Genomic DNA, 20,018 nt, shown 5'->3' with positions numbered 1-20,018 from the left:
TCTCCCAGCAAAACCACCGGGCACAGACAGACTGCAAAGGGATGCTCTCACACAAGGACACATCTTCAAGACTAGGATAGGTAACTGTTTCACTTAATTTCATAGAGACTGAGAAAGTTAAAAAAAATGAGAAGTCAGAGGAATTTGTTTCAAATGAAGAAAACAAGGGAAAAAACCCTGAAAAAATAACAATGTAAAAGAGATAAATAAATTACTAGATAAAGAGTTCAACTCTTTAGTCTTAAAGCATTAGCAATAAGACTGCTAAACAAACAGGGGAAAAGAATAGATGAAAACAGGTTTAAACAAAAATTTAGAAAATATAAAAAAGAGCCAGTCAGAGATGAAGAATACAATAACTGAAATGAAAAATACACTAGAAGGAATTAACAGCAGACAAGGTGATACAGAAGAACGTAAAAGTGACATGGAAGATAAAATAATGGAAATCATCTAACCAGAAGAGAAAAAAGAAAAATAAATTTTTTAAAATGAGGATAGTTTAAGGGACCTCTGAGACAATGTTAAGTGTACTAACATTTGCATTACAGAAGTCCCAGAAGGAGAAGAGAAAAAGAAAAGGGTTGAAAATGTATTTGATGAAATTATGGCTGAAAACTTTCTGAAGCTGAAGAAAGAAACCAATCTCCAGGTACAAGAAGGACAGAGTCCCAACCAAGAGAAACACAAAGAGACCCACAGCAAGGCATATCATAATTAAAATGACAAAGGTTAAAGATAGAGAATTTTAAAGGCACTATGGAAAAACAAAGAGTAACATACAAGGAAATCCCCACAAGGCTATCAGCTAAATTTTCAGCAGAAAATTTGCAGGCCAGAAGGGCCTGCATGATATATTTAAAGTGCTGAAATAAAAAACCCTACAACTTAGGATTCTCTATACAACAAGGTTAACATTCAGAATTGAAGAAGAGATAAAGAACTTCTCAGACAAGCAAAAACTAAGAGTTCATCAATACTAAACTGACTCTACAAGAAGTGTTAAAGTGTCTTCTCTGAGTGGAAAAGGAAAAGCTAAAACAAGAAGTAAGAATTTATAGGAGAGGAAAAATCCAAGTAGTAAAGTCAACCGTATAGTAAAGGCTGTGGCTCAATTACTTAAACAAGCTAGTACAAAGATTAAAAGACAAAAACTGTAAAATCAATGATAACTACAATAAACAGTTAAGGGATAGACATGAAGATGCAAAATATGACATCAAAAACACAAAACATGGGAGAGAGGAGTAAAAAATGTAGATCTTTTAGAATGTGTTTGAACTTAAATGACTATCAGTTCAAAACAAGCAGATATAATTATCAGTCAATATATATGAACCCCATGGTAACCATAAATCAAAAGAACTATAATAGATACACAAAAACTACAGAGAAAGGAACACAAGCATACCACTAAAGAAAATCATCAAACCACAAGGGAAGAAACTAAAAGAAAAGAAAAGAACAGAGAAAAACTATATAAACAACCGGAAAACAATCAACAAAATGGCAATAAGTCCATACCTATCAATAATCACTTTAAATGTCAATGGACTAAATATTTCGATCAAAAGACATAGGGTGGCTGACTGGATAATAAGACAAGACCTATCTATATGCTACCTACAAAAGACTCACTTCAGTACTAAAGACACACACAGACTGAAAGTGAGGGGTTGAAAAAGATAGTTCATGCAAATGGAAATGAAAAGAAATCTGGGTAACAATACACATATCAGACAAAGTAGACTGTAAAACAAAGTCTATAACAAAAGACAAGGCATCTCAAATAAACAACCTAACCTACTATCTGAAAGAATTAGAAAAAGAAGAACAAACAAAGCCCAAAGTCAGCAGAGGAAGGAAATAGTAAGGATCAGAGAGGAAATAAATTAAAAAGAGATAAAAATTAAAAAGATCAATGAAGCCAAGTTCTGTTTTTTTGGTTTTTAAAAAATTTATTTATTTTATTTATTTTGGCTGTGTTGGGTCTTCATTGCTACGTGTGGGTTTCTCTAGTTTCGGCGAGTGGGGGCTACTCTTCATTGCATTGCGCAGGCTTCTCATTGTGGTGGCTTCTCTTGTTGTGGAGCACAGGCTCTAGGCACATGGGCTTCAGTAGTTGTGGCTCATAGGCTCTAGAGCGCAGGCTCAGTAGTTGTGTCGCACGGGCTTAGTTGTTCCGCGGCATGTGGGATCTTCCTGGACCAGGGCTCGAACCCGTGTCCCCTGCATTGGTAGGTGGATTCTTAACCACTGTGCCACCAGGGAAGCCCCAAGTTCTGGTGTTTTGATAAGAAAAAGAAAATTCACAAGCCTTTAGCCAGATCGTTAAGAAAAAAAGAGAAAGGACCCAAATATACAAAAAGAAATGAAAGGGGGGCTTCCCTGGTGGCACAGTGGTTGAGAGTCTGCCTGCCGGGACAAGAGTTCGAGCCCTGGTCTGGAAAGATACCACATGCCGTGGAGCAACTGGGCCCGTGAGCCACAACTGCTGAGCCAGTGCATCTGGAGCCTGTGCTCCACAACAAGAGAGGCCGCGATAGTGAGAGGCCCGTGCACTGCGATGAAGAGTGGCCCCCACTCACCGCAACTAGAGAAAGCCCACGTGCAGCAATGAAGACCCAACACAGCCAATCAATCAATCAATCAGTCAATCAATAGGAATGCTGTAGAATTATTAAAAAAAAAAAAAACCTTGGGGGTTAGTTCTGTGGAACACTGCATAAAATTATAAAAAAAAAAAAGAAAGAAATGAAAGGGGAGAAATTGCAACTGATATCACAGAAATTCAAACTATCATAAGAGAATACTATGAACAGCTATATACCAGCAAATTGGACAACATATAAGAAATGGATATATTTCTAGAAACATACAATTTTCAAAGAATGAATCAGGAAGAAAAAGATAATCTGAACAGACCTATCACTAGTAGTGAAATTGAATTAGTAATCCAAAACCTCCCAGAAAACAAAATTCCAGCACTTGAAGCCATCACAGGGGAATTCTGCCAAACAAACAAAAAAGAAGAAGAACAAATACCTATTTTTCTGAAACTATTCAAAAAATTAGAGAGGACTGAACATTCCCAAATTCATTCTATGAGGCCACAATTACCCTGATACCAACACCAGATGAAAACACTACAACAAAAAAGGATATTACAGGCCAATATCTGTGAGGAATATAGATGCAAAAATCCTTAACAAAATATTAGCAAATCAAATTCAACAATATACAAAAGGATCATATAACATGATCAAGTGGGATTTATTCCAGGGATGTAAGGATGGCTCAATATCTACGAATTCATCAATGTCATACAACACATTAACACAACAAAGAATAAATGTCACATGATTACCTTAACAGATGTAAAAAAAGTATTTGACAAAATTCAACATTCATTCATAATAAAAACTCTCATCAAAGTGGGTATAGAGGGAACATATCTCAACATAATAAAGGCCTTTTATGACAAACACATAGCTAACATCAAACACAATGGTGAGAAGTTGAAAGCCTTTCCTCTAAAATTGAGAACCAGACAAGGATGCCCACTCTCACCACTAATATTTAACATAGTATTAGAAGTCCTGGTCACAGCAATCAGACAAAAAAAAGTATTCAAATTAAAAGGGAAGTAGTAAAACTGTCATTATTTGCAGGTGACATGATATTTTGTATAGAAAACCCTAAAGTCTCCACCAAGAAAAACTATTAGAAGTATTAAATGAATTCAGTAAAGTTGTATGATAGAAGTTTAATAGATAGAAATTTGGTGCTTTTCTATACACTATATGAACTATCAGGAATAGAAAGCAAGAAAATAATCCTATTTAAAATTGCATCATAAGGAATAAAATACCTAGGAATAAACTTAGGCAAGGAGATGAAAGACGTATACTGTGAAAACTATAACACATTGATGAAGGAAACTGAAGATGATGCAAAGAAATGGAAAGATATCCCATGCTCTTGGATTGGAAGAATTAATATTGTTAAAATGGCCATACTACCCAAAGCAATCTACAGATTTAATGCAATCTCTATCTAAATACCCAGGACATTTTTCATAGAACTAGAACACATAATCCTATAATTTATATGGAGTCACCAAGGACCCAGAGTAGCAAAAACAATCTTGAGAAGAAAGAGCAAAGCTGGAGATATCACCCACCCAGGCTTCAGACTGTACTACAAAGAAACAGTAATTAACACAATATGGTGCTAGCACAAAAACAGACACATAGATCAATGGAACAAAATAGAAAGTCCAGCAGTAAACCCTCACAATTAATCTACAACAAAGGAGGCACAAAGGAATATTGAGGAAAAGACAGTCCCTTCAGTAAGTAATTCTGGGAAAACTTGATAGTTACAAGTAACAGAATGAAATTAGGACATTTTCTCACACCATATACAAAAATAAACTCAAAATGGATTAAAGACATAAGCGAGGAGAGATCAAGATGGCAGATGTGAAGTTCACCTTCCCCCATGAACACATCAAAAATACATCTACATTTGGAGCAATTCTCACTGAAAACTAACTGGAAAGTGACAGAAGGACTCCTGTACAACCGGGGCTGTAAGAAAGATACACATGTATTTGGGTAGGGTGGGAAGAAAAGTGATAGGGTTGGGACGTTTGCCCCTGGGAGGGGACTCAGAGGAAGAGGGAGATTCCACAGGTGGACATGGACATCCACCCTGGGAAGTGATCAGATCAAGCCACAGACTTCGCGTCCTAGTCCTGGTGTCCTACGTATAGGAGACAAGCCTCCCTGGCTGGTTGGAGAACTTCTGGAACAAATAGAAAGTTTGTAAAAGCCTGGATTTCACTCGTAAGGAGTGTGCCAGTCCTGGCTTACACCCAGGCATGGTAGAAAGAGGTCTTCCTTAGCAGCTGCCAGGTTTTCAGTGACCACATCACCACACTCCCCAACCCAAACTGAGCTAATGCCCTGGCCAGATCACTCCATACCACAATGTGGCACTGAATCAAGGAAGATTTGACCTTGGGAAGAAGAGGCGACCCAGTCATGGGGTGAAGCCCAGGTGGGGTGAAGCCCAGGTTGGGTAGTGACAGCCATTGTTGGCACTTACACCAGCACCCCAGAAGCAGCCCAAACTTTAATGGTAGCATGGCTGCAGGGTATCTTGTGAATGCCACCTATAAACACAACAATCGACATGATCCTGCCCACCAGAGACACAAGACCCAGCTCCACCCACCAGTGGGTAGGCATGAGCCCCTCCCACCAAGAAGCCTGCACAAACCCCTGGACCAACCTCACCCACTAGGGGGCAGACACCAGAAGCAAGAAGAACTACAAACCTTCAGCCTGAGGAATGGAGACCACGGGCACAGAAAGTGAGACAAAATGAGATGACAGAAAAATATGTTCCAGACGAAGGAATAAGATAAAACCCCAGAAGAACAACTAAATGAAGTGGAGCTAGGCAATCTACCTCAAAAAGAATTCAGAGTAATGATAGTAAAGATGATTCAAGGTCTCAGAAAAAGAATGGAGGCACAGACCGAGAGGATACAAGAAATGTTTAATTGAGAACTAGAAGCTGGATTTTCCTGGTGGTCCAGTGGTTAAAACTCCATAATCTCAATGTAGGGGGCATGGATTCGATCTCTGGGGGGGAACTAGGATCCCACATGCTGCACGGCACAGCCTAAAAAAAAAACTAGAAGCTTTAAGGAAAAAACAAATAGAGATAAACATTACAATAACTGAAATGAAAAATACACTAGAAGAAATCAATAGCAGAATACATGAGGCAGAAGAACAAATAAGTGAGGTGGAAGACAGATTGGTGGAAATCATTGCTTTGGAACAGAATAAAGAAAGAAAAATGAAAAGAAATGAAGACAGTCTAAGAGACCTCAGGGACAATAGTAAACACATCAACATTTGAATTATATGGGTGCTAGGAGGAGAAGAGAGAGAGAGAAAGGGCCTTAGAAAATATTTGAAGAGATAATACCAGAAAACTTCCCTAACATGGGAAAGGAAACTCTCACCCAAGTCTAGGAAGCACAGAGAGTGCCATACAGGATAAACCCAAGAGGAACACAAGACACATATTAATCAAAGTGACAAAAATTAAAGACAAAGAGAAAATATTAAAAGCCACAAGGGAAAAGCAAAAAATAACATACAAGGGAATCCCCAGAAGGTTATCAGCTGATTTTTCAGCAGAACCTCTGCAGGCCAGAAGGGAGTGGCACAATATATTTAAAGTGATGAAAGGGAAAAAACTACAACAAAGAATACTCTACCCAGCAAGGCTCTCATTCATATTCAACAGAGAAATCAAAAGCTTTTCAGATAAGCAAAAGATAAAAGAATTCAGCACCACAAAACCAGCTATAAAATAAATGCTAAAGGAACTACTCTAGATGGAAAAGAAAAGGCACAACAAGAAACAAGAAAATTATGAATGGAAAAGCTCACCAGTAAAGGTAAACATACAATAAAGGTGGGAAATCATCCACACACAAATATGATATAAAAACCAGCAGTCATGAGAAGAGGAGACTACAAGTGAACGATATTGGAAATGCATTTAAAATTAAGAGAACAGCAACTTAAAACAATCTTGTATACATATATATAGACTGTTATATTTAAACTTCACGGTAACTACAAACAAAAAATCTACAATAGATACACACACAAAAAAGAAAAAGCAACCCAAACATAACACTAAAGATAGTCATTAAATCACAAGAGAAGAGAACAAAAGAGGAAGGGAAGAAAAAAGACCTATGAAAACAAATACAAAACAATTAACAAAATGGCAATAAGAATATACATATCAATAATTATCTAAAATGTAAATGGATTAAATGCTCCAAACAAAAGACACAGACTGGCTAAATGGATAAAAGAACAAGACCCATATATATGCTGTCTATAAGAGACCCAATTCAAATCTAGGGACACATACAGACTGAAAGTGAGTGGATGGAAAAAGATATTTCATGCATGGAAATCAAAAGAACGCTGGAGTAGCAATACTCATATCAGACAAAATAGACTTTAAAATAAAGACTGTTACAAGACACAAAGAAGGACACAATGATCAAGTGATCAATCAGAGAAGAAGATATAACTATTGTAAATATATATGCACCCAACATAGGAGCATCTCAATATATAAGGCAAATACTAACAGCCATAAAAGGAAAAATTGGCAACAACACAATACTAGTGGGGGACTTTAACACCCCACTCACATCAATGGACAGAACATCTAGACAGAAAATCAATAAGGAAACAAAGGCCTTAAATGACACATTAGACCAGATAAACTTAATTGATATTTATAGAACATTCCATCCAAAAGCAGCAGAACACATATTCTTCTCAAGTGCACATGGAACATTCTCCAGGATAAATCACATGCCGAGCCACAAAGCAAGCCTTGGTAAATTTAAGAAAATTTACATCATATCAAGCATCTTCTCTGACCACAATGTTATGAGATTAGAAATCAACTACAAGAAAAAAAATCTGGAAAAAAACACAAACATGTGGAGGCTAAACAATATGTTACTAAACAACCAGTGGATCACTGAAAAAATCAAATAGGAAAATTAAAAAACCTAGAGACAAATGAAAACAAAAACAAGATGATCCAAAACCTATGGGATGCTGCAAAAGCAGTTTTAAGATGGAAGTTTATAGCAATACCAATTTACCTCAGTAAACAAGAAAAACCTCAAATAAACAATATAACCTTACATCTAAAGGAATTAGAGAAAGAAGAACAAACAAAACCCAAAGTTAGTAGAAGGAAAGATATCATAAAGATCAGAGTCAGAAATAAATGAAATAGAGATGAAGAAAACAATAGCAAAGATCAATGAAACTAAAAGCTGATTCCAATTTTAAAAAATTGAAAAACCTTTAGCCAGACTCTTCAAGAAAAAAGAGGGAGAGGGCTCAAATCAATAAAATTAGAAATGAAAAAGAAGTTACAACGGACAACACAGAAATACAAAGGATCATAAGAGACTACTTCAAGCAACTATATGCCAATAAAATGGACAACCTAAAAGAAATGGACAAATTCTTAGAAAGGTACAAACTCCCATGACTGAACCAGGAAGAAATAGAAAATATGAACAGACCAATCAGAAGTCCTGAACTTGAATCTGTGATTTTAAAGATCCCAGCAAACAGAAGTCCAGGACCAGATGGCTTCACAGGTGTGTTCTATCAAACATTTAGAGAAGAGTTAACACCCATCCTTCTCAAACTCTTCCAAAAAATTGCAGAGGAAGGACTACTCCCAAACTCATTCTATGAGGCCACCATCACCCTGATACCAAAACCAGACAAAGATACCACAAAAAAGAAAATTACAGGCCAACATCACTGATGAGCATAGAAACAAAAATCCTCAACAAAATACTAGCAAAAAATCCGACAATACACTAAAAGGATCATACACCATGGTCAAGTGAGATTTATCCCAGGGATGCAAGGATTTTTCAATATCCACAAATCAATCATTGTGATACACCACATTAGCAAACTGAAGAACAAAAAACCCATATGATCATCTCAATATACGCAGAAAAAGCTTTTAACAAAATTCAACACCTATTATGATAAAAACCCTCCAGAAAGTGGGCATAGAGGGAACCTAACTCTACATAATACAGGCCATATGACAAATCTACAGCCAACATCATACTCAATGGTGAAAAGATGAAAGCACTTCCTCTAAGATCAGAAACAAGACAAGGATGTCCACTCTCACCACTTTTATTCAAGATAGTTTTTGAAGACCTAGCCAAAGCAATCCAAGAAGAAAAAGAAATAACAGGAATCCAAATTAGAAGGAAGAAGTAAAACCGTCATTGTTTGCAGATGACATGATACTATATGGAACATCTTAAAGATGTTACCAGAAAACTACTAGAGCTCATCAATGAATTTGGTAAAGTTGCAGGATACAAAATTAATACAAACAAACCTCTTGCGTTTCTAAACACTAAGAATGAAAGATCAGAAATAGAAATTAAGGAAACAATCCCATTTACCATCTCATCAAAAAGAATAAAATACCTAGGAATAAATCTACCTAAGGAGGCAAAAAACTGATGAAAGGAATTGAAGGTGACACAAACAGATGGAAAAATATACCATGTTCTTGGATTGGAAGAATGAATATTGTCAAAATGACTATACTACCCAAGGCAATCTACAGATTCAATGCAATCCCTATTAAATCACCAAAGGCATTTTATACAGAACTAGCACAAAAATAAAATAAAATTTGTAGGGAAACACAAAAGACAACGAATAGCCAAAGCAATCCTGAGAAAGAAAAAAGGAGCTGGAGGAATCAGGCTCCCTGTCTTCAAACTAAACTACAAAGCTACATTAATCAAAACAGCATTGGACTTCCCTGGTGGGGCAGTGGTTAAGAATCCACTTGCCAATGCAGGGGACACGGGTTCAAGCCCTGGTCCGGGAAGATCCCACATGCCGTAGAGCAACTAAGCCCATGGGCCACAACTACTGAGCCTGCGTGCCACAACTACTGAAGCCCACGCACCTAGAGCCTGTGCTCCACAACAAGAGAAGCCACTGCAATGAGAAGCCTGTGCAGCTCAACGAAGAGTAGCTCCTGCTCGCCACAACTAGAGAAAGCCCACACACAGCAACGAAGACCCAATGCAGCCAAAAATAAATAAATAAATAAATAAATAAATAAATAAATTTATTAAAAAAAAAAGTTCTATTAAAAAAAAACTGCATGGTACTGGTATAAAAACAGAAATATAGATCAATGGAACAGGATAGAAAGCCCAGAGATAAATCCACACACCTATAGTCACCTAAACTATGACAAAGGAGGCAAGAATATACAATGGAGAAAAGACAGTCTCTTCAATAAGTGGTGCTGAGAAAACTGGACTAAATGTAAACAAATGAAATTAGAACACTCCTTGACACCATACACAAAAATAAACGCAAAATGGATGAAAAACCTAAATGTAAGGCCAGATACTATAAAACTCTTAGGGGAAAACATAGGCAGAAGACTGTTTGATATAAATCACAGCAAGATCTTTTTCAATCCACCTCTAGAGTAGTGAAAATAAAAACACACATAAAAAAATGGGACCTAATTAACCTTAAAAGTTTTTGCACAGCAAAGGAAACCATAAACAAAATGAAAAGACAACCCTCAGAATGGGAGAAAATATTTGCAAATGAAGCAACCAACAAGGGATTAATCTCCAAAATATACAAACAGCTCATGCAGCTCAATATCAAAAAAACCCCAAACAACCAAATCAAAAAATGGGTGGAAGATCTAAATAGACATTTCACCAAAGAAGACATACAGATAGTTTTTAAAAGCACATGAAAAGATGCTCAACATCACTAATTATTAGAGAAATGCAAATCAAAAGTACAATGAGGTATCACCTCACACCAGTCAGAATGGTCATCATCAGAAAGACTGCAAACAATAAATGCTGGAGAGGGTGTGGAGAAAAAGGAACCCTCTTACACTATTAGTGGGAATGTAAATTGGTACAGACACTATGGTGAACAGTACTGAGGTTCTTTAAAAAACTAAAAATAGAACTATCATATGATCCAGCAATCCCACTCCTGGGCACATATTCAGAGAAAACCATAATTCGAAATAGTACGTGCACCCAAATGTTCATTGCAGCACTATTTACAATAGCCAAGACATGGAAGCAACCTAAATGTCCATCAACAGAGGAATGGAAAAAGAAGATGTGGTACATATTTACAATGGAATATTACTCAGCCATAAAAATGAACGAAATAATGCCATTTGCAGCAACATAGATGGACCTAGGGATTGTCATACTGAGTGAAGTAAGTAGAGAAAGACAAATATTATATGATATCACTTATATGTGGAATCTAAAAAAAGGGGTACAAATGAACTTATCTACAAAACAGAAATAGAGTTACAGATGTAGAAAATAAACTTATGGTTACCAGGGAGTAAGGGGGGAGGGATAAATTGGAAAATTGGGATTGACATATACACACTATTATATATAAAATACATGACAAATGGGACCTACTGTATAGCAGGGAACTCTACTCAGTACTCTTTAATGGACTATATGGGAAAAGAATCTAAAAAATAGTGGATATATGTATATGTATAACTGATTCACTTTGCTGTACACCTGAAACTAACACAACATTGTAAATCAACTATACTCCAATAAAAAATTTTTGAAAAAAGAATATATATAGGTGAAAAGACAGTCTGTTCAATAAGTGGTGCTGGGAAAACTAGACAGCTACATGTAAAAGAATGAAACTAGAACATTCTCTAACACCATACACAAAAATAAAGTCAAAATGGATTAAAGACCTAAAGGTAAGGCCGGATATTACAAAACTGTTTGAGGAAAACATAAGCAGAATACTCTTTGACATAAATCACAGCAATATCTTTTTGAATCCACCTCCTAGAGTAATGAAAATAAAACCAAAAATGAACAAATGGCACCTAACTAAACTTCAAACATTTTGCACAGCAAAGGAAAACCTACACAAAATAAAAAGACAATCCTCAGAATGGAAGAAAATATTTGCAAACATAGCAACCAACAAGGTTAATCTCCAAAAAAAATATACAAACAGCTCATGCAACTCAATATCAAAAAAAACCAAACAACCCAATCAAAAATGGGTGGAAGACCTAAATAGACATTTCTCCAAAGAAAACATATAGATGACTAACAGCCACATGAACAGATGCTCAACATCACTAATTGCTAGAGAAATGCAAATCAAAACTACAGTGAGGTATCACTTCACACCAGTCAGAAAGGCCATCATCAAAAAAACTACAAACAATAAATTTTGGAGAGGGTGTGGAGAAAAGGGAACCCTCCTACACTGTTGGTGGCAATGTAAATTGGTAAAACCATTATGGAGAACACTATGGAGGTTCCTTTAAAAACTAAAACTAAAACTACCATATGATACAGCAATCCCACTCCTGGGCATATATCTGGAGAAAACCATATTTTGAAAACATACATGCACCCCAATGTTCATTGCAGCACTATTTATAATAGCCAAGACATGGAAGAAACCCAAATGTCCACCAACAGAGGAATGGATAAAGAAGACGTTGCACATATATACAATGGAATATAGCCATAAAAGTGAATGAAATAATGCCATTTGCAGCAACATGGATGGACTTCGAGTTTATCATACTAAGTGAAGTAAGTCAGGCAGAGAAAGACAAATATCATATGATATCACTTATATGTGGAATCTAAAAAAATGGATACAAATGAACTTATTTACAAAACAGAAACAGACTCACAGACTTTGAAAACAAATTTATGATTACCAAAGAGGAAACCAGGAGGGCAATAAATTAGGAGTTTGGGATTAACATATTAATACACACTATTATACATAAAATACATAATACATACACACTATTATATATACAATACATAATCAACAGGGACCTACTGTATAGCACAGGGAACTCTACTCAATATTCTGTAATAACCTATATGGGAAAAGAATCTGAAAAAGAATTGATATATGTATATGTATAAATGAATCACTTTGCTGTACACCTGTAACTAACACAACAATGTAAATCAACTATACTCTACTATAAAATAAAAATTAGATTAAGTAAAACCAAAAAGACAACATATTGAATGGGTGAAAATATTTGCAAATGATATGACTGATAAGGGATTAGTATCCAATGTATATAAACAGCTCATACAACTCAACATCAAAAAACCAAACAACCCAATTTAAAAATGGGTAGAGAACTGAATAGACGTCTTTCCAAAAAGGAAATGCAGATGGCCACAGACACATGAAAAGATGCTCAACATTGCTCATCACCAGGGAAATGCAAATCAAAACCACAATGATATCACCTCATACTAGTCAGAATGGATATCATCAAAAAGAAGACAAGTAACTAATGTTGGCGAGCATGTGGAAAAAAGGGAACACTCATACACTGTTGGTAGGAATGTATGTTGGTGCAACCACTGTGAAAACAGTATGAAGTTTCTCAAAAAACTAAAAATAGAATAACCATATGACCCAGGAATTTCACTCCTTGGTATATATCCAAAAAACAACCACAAACACTAATTCAAAAAGATACATGTGCCCCATTGTTCATAGCAGCATTATTTACAATTGCCAAGACATGGAAACAACCTGTGTGTCCATCAACAGATGAATGGATAAAGAAGATGTGGTATATACATACAATGTAATATTACTCAGCCATAAAAAAAGAATGAAATTTTGCCATTTGCAGCAACATGCATGGACTTCAAGGGCTTTACGCTAAGTGAAATAAGTCACACAGAGAAAGATGTATACTGTATGATATCACTTATATATGGAATCTAAAAACACAACAAACTAGTTAATATTACATATGAGAAGCAGACTCACAGATATAGAGAACAAACTAGTGATTACCAGTGTAGGATGGATAGAAGGGAAATATAGGGATGGGGATGTGTGAGGTACAAACTATTCAGTGCAAGATAGGTTCAAGGATGTACTGTACAACCCAGGGAATATAGCCAATATTTTGTAATAACTTTAAATGAAAAGTAGCCTTTTAAAATTGTATAATAATAAAAAATATTAATTGAATGTTCCTTGATTTAAACTGATATTTTCTCAAATTAACTCTTAAAATTAAAAAATAGATAATTTAATATCTGAAATAAATGAATAGCAGACTAAGTGAAAAATAAGAATACATAAGTGATCTGGAAGATAGAATAATGGTACTCACCCAATCAGAACAGCAAACAGAAAGACAAATGGAAAAATAAAAGCAATCTACGACATCTTTGAGATAACGTTAAGTGTGCCAACATTCGCATTATAAGGGTTCCAGAAGAAGAAGAAGAGAGAGAAGGGAATCGAAAATGTATTTCACTAATAAAAGCTGAAATCTTCCCAAACCTAAAGAATAAAACAGATATCCAGCACAAACAAGATGAACCCAAACAGACCCACACCAAGGCATATCATAATTAAAATGGCAAAAGTAAAAGAGACGATTCCAAAGGCAGCAAGAGAAAAACAAAGAATCAGTTACAAGGGAACCCACAGGAGGCTATCAGATGATTTCTCTACAGAAACTTTGTGGGCCAGAAGGTAGTGGCATGATATATTCAAACTACTGAAAGAGAAAAACCTGCAAACTAGTATACTCTATCCAGCAAGATTATTGTTTAGAATAGAAGGAGAGAGAAAGAATTTTCAGACAGGCAAAAACTTAATAAATTCATCAATAGTAAACTTACCCTAAAATGAATGCTGAAGGGTCTTCTCCAAATGGAAATAGCAGTAAGAATCTAGAGGAAAGGGGAAATCCCTCTAGGAAAGGCAGATATATAGCAAGGCTTAAAGATTGCTTAAATAAGCTAGTACGTAGATTAAAAGAAAAAAATTATATAAGCAACTATAACTATAATAAAATAGTTAAGGGTTAAGCATGAAGATGTAAAATATGATTTTGAAAACCCAAAATGTGAGGAAAGGGAGTAAAAAATGTAAGTCTTTTATAATGCTTTTGGACTTGAATGACTATCACTTTAAAAGAAGTGGATACAATTATGGATCAACACATATGAACCACGTGGAACCACAAAACAGAAACCTACAATAGATACACAATATAAAAAAGAAAGGAACCCAAGCATACTATTAAAGAAAATGATAAAACCACAATAGTGGAAACAAAAAGAAGAAGAAACAAACAGAAGAACTACAAAAACAACTGGAAAACAAGTAATAAGATGGCAATTAGTACATATCTATCAATAGTTACTTTAAATATCAATGGACTAAATGCTCCTATCAAAAGACATAGGGTGGCTGATTGGATAAAAAATAGAAAAGAATACCCTTCAATATGCTGCCTACAAGAGATACATGCCAGGGCTAAAGACACACACAGATCTAAAGTGAGGGGATGGAAAACATATTTCATGCAGTTATGACAAGAAAGTGGGGATAGAAATAATTATATCAGATGAAATAGACTATAAAACTAGGTTATAAAAAAGACAAAGAAGGGCATTATATTATGATAAAAGGATCAATACAAGAGATATTACACCCATTAACATATATGCACTCAATACAGGGGTACCTAAACACATAAAGCAAATATTAACAGACGTAAATGGAGAAAATGACAATAACACAATAATAGTAGAGGAGTTAAACAATCCATTTACATCAAGGGACAGATCATCCAGACAGAATATCAATATGTAAACAGTGGTCTTAAATGACACAATAGATCATCTGGACTTGATAGATATCAACAAGACATTATGTTGAAAACCAGCAGAATACACATTCTTTTCAAGTGCACATAGACCATTCTTCAGGACAGATCACATACTAGACCACAAAACAAGTCTCAACAAATTTAAGAGGATAGAAATTATATCGAGCACTTTTTCCAAGCACAGTGGTATGAAACTAAAAATCAATTACAGAAAGAAAAATGGGAAAAACACAAACACATAAAAACTAAAAAACATGCTGCTAAAAATACAATGTGTCAATGAATAAATGAAATAGATTCAGAAAACACCTCAAGACAAATGAAAATAAAACCACAACTTTCAAAAATCTATGGAATGCAGCAAAAGCATTTTGAAAAGGCAAGTTTATAGTGATACCAGGTTACCACAAGAAACAAGAAAAATCTCAAATAAGCAACCTAATCTACCATCTAAAGGAATTAGAAAAGAAGAAAAAACGAAGGCCAAAGTCAGCACAAGGAAGGAAATAATAAAGATCAGAGAGGAAATAAATGAAATAGAGACCAAAACAAACAAAAAAACAAACAAACAAAAAACAATGGAAAAGATCAATAAAACCAAGAACTGGCTTTTTGAAAAGAAAAGGAAATTGATAAGCCCTTTGCCAGGCTCATTAAGAAAAAAAAGAGAGACCCAAATAAACAAAATAAGAAACGAAAGAAGAAATATAACAACCAATACCACAGAGATACAAAAAAATATAACTGAGTTCTATGAACAGTTATATGCCAACAAGTTGAACAACCTAGAAGATATGGACAAATTTCTAGAGACATACAACTTGCCAAGACTGAATCAAGAAGAAACAGATAATTTGAACAGACCAATACTTAGAAGTGAAGCTGATTTTGTAATTAAATATGTCCAGCAAACAAAAGTCCAGGACCATATCCACACAGAGGAATTCTAGCAAACAAATAAAGAAGAGCTAATACCTATCCTTCTCAAACTATTCCCAAAAGTTGAAGAGGAGGAAAGACTCCCAAATTCAATCTACAAGACTGCCATTACCCTGATTCCAAAAACAAACACTACAAAAAATAAAAATAACATGCTAATTTCATTGATGTATATAGATGCAAAAATCCTCAACAAAATATTAGTAAACCGGGCTTCCCTGCTGGCGCAGTGGTTGAGAGTCTGCCTGCCAATGCAGGGGACGCGGGTTCGAACCCTGGTCTGGGAAGATCCCACATGCCGCAGAGCAACTAGGCCCGTGAGCCACAACTACTGAGCCTGCGCATCTGGAGCCTGTGCTCCGCAACAAGAGAGGCCGCGACAGTGAGAGGCCCGCGCACCGTGATGAAGAGTGGCCCCCCACTTGCCACAACTAGAGAAAGCCCTCGCACAGAAACGAAGACCCAACACAGCCAAACATAAATAAATAAATAAATAAATAAATAATGCAACTGCAGAAAAAAAAAAACTTAAAAAAAAAATATTAGTAAACCAAATCCAACAATATATAAAAAGGATCATATACCATGATCAAGTTGGTTTTGTTCCAGGGTCACAAGATGATTTAACATTCTCATATCAATGTGACACATGACATTAACAAAAGGAGGGATTAAAAAATCACACGATCATCTCAATAGATTCTGAAAAACCATTTGACAAAATTCAACATCCATTCATGATCAAAATTCCCACCAAAGTTGGTATATTGGGAATATATCTCAACATAATAAAGGCCATTTACAGCAAACCCACAGCCAACATCATACTCAATGATGGAAAGCTGAAAGCCTTCCCACTAGATTCAGGGACAAGACAAGGATGCCCACTCTTGCCACTTAACACAGTACTGGAAGTCCTAGCCACAGCAAACAAACAGAAGATAACCAAATTGGAGGGGAAGAGCTAAAACTGTCACTATTTCCAGATGACATGATACATTATACAGAAAACTTGAAAGTTTCCACCAAAAAACTCTTGGAACTAATAAATGAATTCAGCAAGGTGGCAGGATACAATGTTAATATACAGAAATCTGTTGTTTCTATGCCCTAGCAATGAAATATCAGAGAGAGAAAGTAAAAAACCATCTCATTTTATATCCCATCAAAAAAAGAATAAAAAACTTAGGAATAAAGTTCGCCAAGGAGGTGAAAGATCTATACTCTGGAAACTAGAAAACAATGATAAAGAAAAGTGAAGATAATTCAAAGAGATGGAAAAACATCCTTTGCTCTTAGATTGGACAAACTGATATGGTTAAAATGGTCATACTACCCAAAGCAATCTACAGATTTAATGTAATCCCTATCCAAATACCCATAACATTTTTCACAGAACTAGAACAAAAAATTTTAAATTTGTATGGAAACCCAAAAGACCCAGAATAGCCAAATCAATCCTGAGAAAGAAAAATGGATCTGGAGGAATCAGGCTCCCTGACTTCAGACTATACTACAAAGCTACATTAATCAAAACATCATGGTACTGGCACAAAAACAGACATAGAGATCAGTGGAACAGAATAGAGATCCCCCAAATAAATTCACAAACCTATTGTCAATTTATCTATGACAAAGGAGGCAAGAATATAGAATGGAGAAAAGACAGTCTCTTCAACAAGTGGTGCTAGGAAAATTGGACAGCTACATGTAAAACAATGAGATTAGAACATTTACTCACACCATATATATAAAAACAAACTCAAAATAGTTTGAAGATCTAAATGTAAGACCTGAAACCATAAAACTCCTAGAAGAGAACATAGGCAGAACACTCTTCGACATAAATCGTAGCAATATATTTTTGGATTCATCTCCTAAGGCAAAAAAAAAAAAGCAACAAGAAACAAATGGGACCTAATTAAACTTAACAGCTTTTGCACAGCAAAGGAAACCATAAACATAAAACCATTAAAAAAACCTGAATGGGTGAAAATATTTGCAAATGCTGTGATTGATAAGGGGTTAATATCCAAAATATATAAACAGTTCATACAACTCATTATCAAGAAAACAAACAAATGGGCAGAAGATCTGAATAGACATTCTTCCAAAGAAGACATACAGATGGCTAACAGGCACATGAAAAGTTGCTCAACATTGCTAATCATCAGGGAAATACAAATCAAAACAAGAATGAGCTATCACCTCATACCTCTCAAAATGGCTATCATCAAAAAGACCACAGATAAAAAATTCTGGAAAGGGTGCAGAGAAGATGGAACCCTCCTACACTGTTGGTGGGAATCTAAATTGGTTCAGCCACTATGGAAAACAGTATGGAGGTTCCTTAAGAAACTGAAAATAGAACTACGATATCATCCAGCAATCCCACTCCTGGGTATATATTCAGAATGAATGAACACAATAACTCAAAAAGATACATGCAATCCAATGTTCATAACAGCACTATTTAAAATAGCCACCCAAGTGCCCAAACACAGACTAATGGATAAAGAAGATATGGTATATACATAGAATGAAATATTACTCAGCCATGAAAAAGAATGAAATTGTGACATTGAAATGAAATTGTGTTAATGAAATTGTGACAGGGATCTAGAGAATATTCTGCTTAACGAAATAAGACAGAGAAAGACATACTGTATGATATTACCTATATGTGGAATCTAAAAAATAGTACAAATGAATGTATATGCCAAACAGAAACAGACTCACAGATATAGAAAAAAACTAGTGGTTAACAAAGGGGAGAGGAAGAGGGAAGAACAAATTACGGGTATTAACAGATACAAACTACTATGTATGAAATAGATAAGAAACAAGGGTAGATTGTATAGCACAGGAAATTATAGCAATTACCTTGTAATAACCTATAAGGGAGTATAATCTGCAAAATACTGAATCACTATGCTGTACACCTGCACAAACATTGAAACAAATATAATAATGTAAATCAATTATACTTCTATTTTAAAAAAAGATCTAAATATAAGACCTGAAACCATAAAACCTGTAGAAGAAAACAGGCAGAACACTCTTTGACATAAGTCATAGCAATATTTTTTTTGATCTCTCTCATCAGGCAAGGAAACAAAAGTGAAAGTAAACAAATGAGACCTAATTGAACTTAAAAGCTTTTGCACAGCAGAGGAAACCATCAACAAAATGAGAAGACAACCAACTGAATGGGAGGAAATATTTGCAAATGATGTAACCAGAAAGGGGTTAATATCCAAAATATATAAACATTTCATACAACCCAATCAAAAAATGGGCAGAAGACCTAAATAGGCATTTTTCCAAAGAAGACATATGGATGGCCAACAGGCACATGAAAAGATGCTCAACATCGCTAATTATTAGAGAAATGTAAATCAAAACCACAATGAGATATCACCTCACACCTGTCAGAATGGCTGCAAATAAAAAATGCTGGAGAAGGTGTGAAGAAAATGGAACACTCCTACACCGTTGGTGGGAATGTAACTAGGTGTAGCCACTACGTAAAAGAGTATGGAGGTTCCTTTAAAAACTAAAAATAGAACTACCACGTGATCCTGCAATCCCACTCCTAAGTATATATCCAGAAAAGACGCGAACATCAATTCGAAAATATACATGCACCCCAATGTTCGTAGCAGCAGTATTTACAATATGCAAGACATGGTAACAACACAAGGGCCCATCAA

At 35.4% G+C, this 20,018-nt stretch overlaps 1 pseudogene across 1 annotated transcript in view; it reads right to left on the bottom strand.

Moving 5' to 3' along the window:
- LOC309625179 (disintegrin and metalloproteinase domain-containing protein 20 pseudogene) overlaps positions 1-20,018 on the bottom strand; it is a 60,801-nt pseudogene that overhangs the window by 39,596 nt on the left and 1,187 nt on the right. The window lies entirely within an intron of this gene.

The sequence above is a fragment of the Balaenoptera borealis genome, assembly GCF_965194805.1.
Source record: "Balaenoptera borealis genome assembly, chromosome: 3".
In the NCBI taxonomy this organism is placed as follows: domain Eukaryota; kingdom Metazoa; phylum Chordata; class Mammalia; order Artiodactyla; family Balaenopteridae; genus Balaenoptera; species Balaenoptera borealis.
Note: the sequence above shows the minus strand (reverse complement) of the source record. Positions and strands in the feature narration are given on the sequence as shown.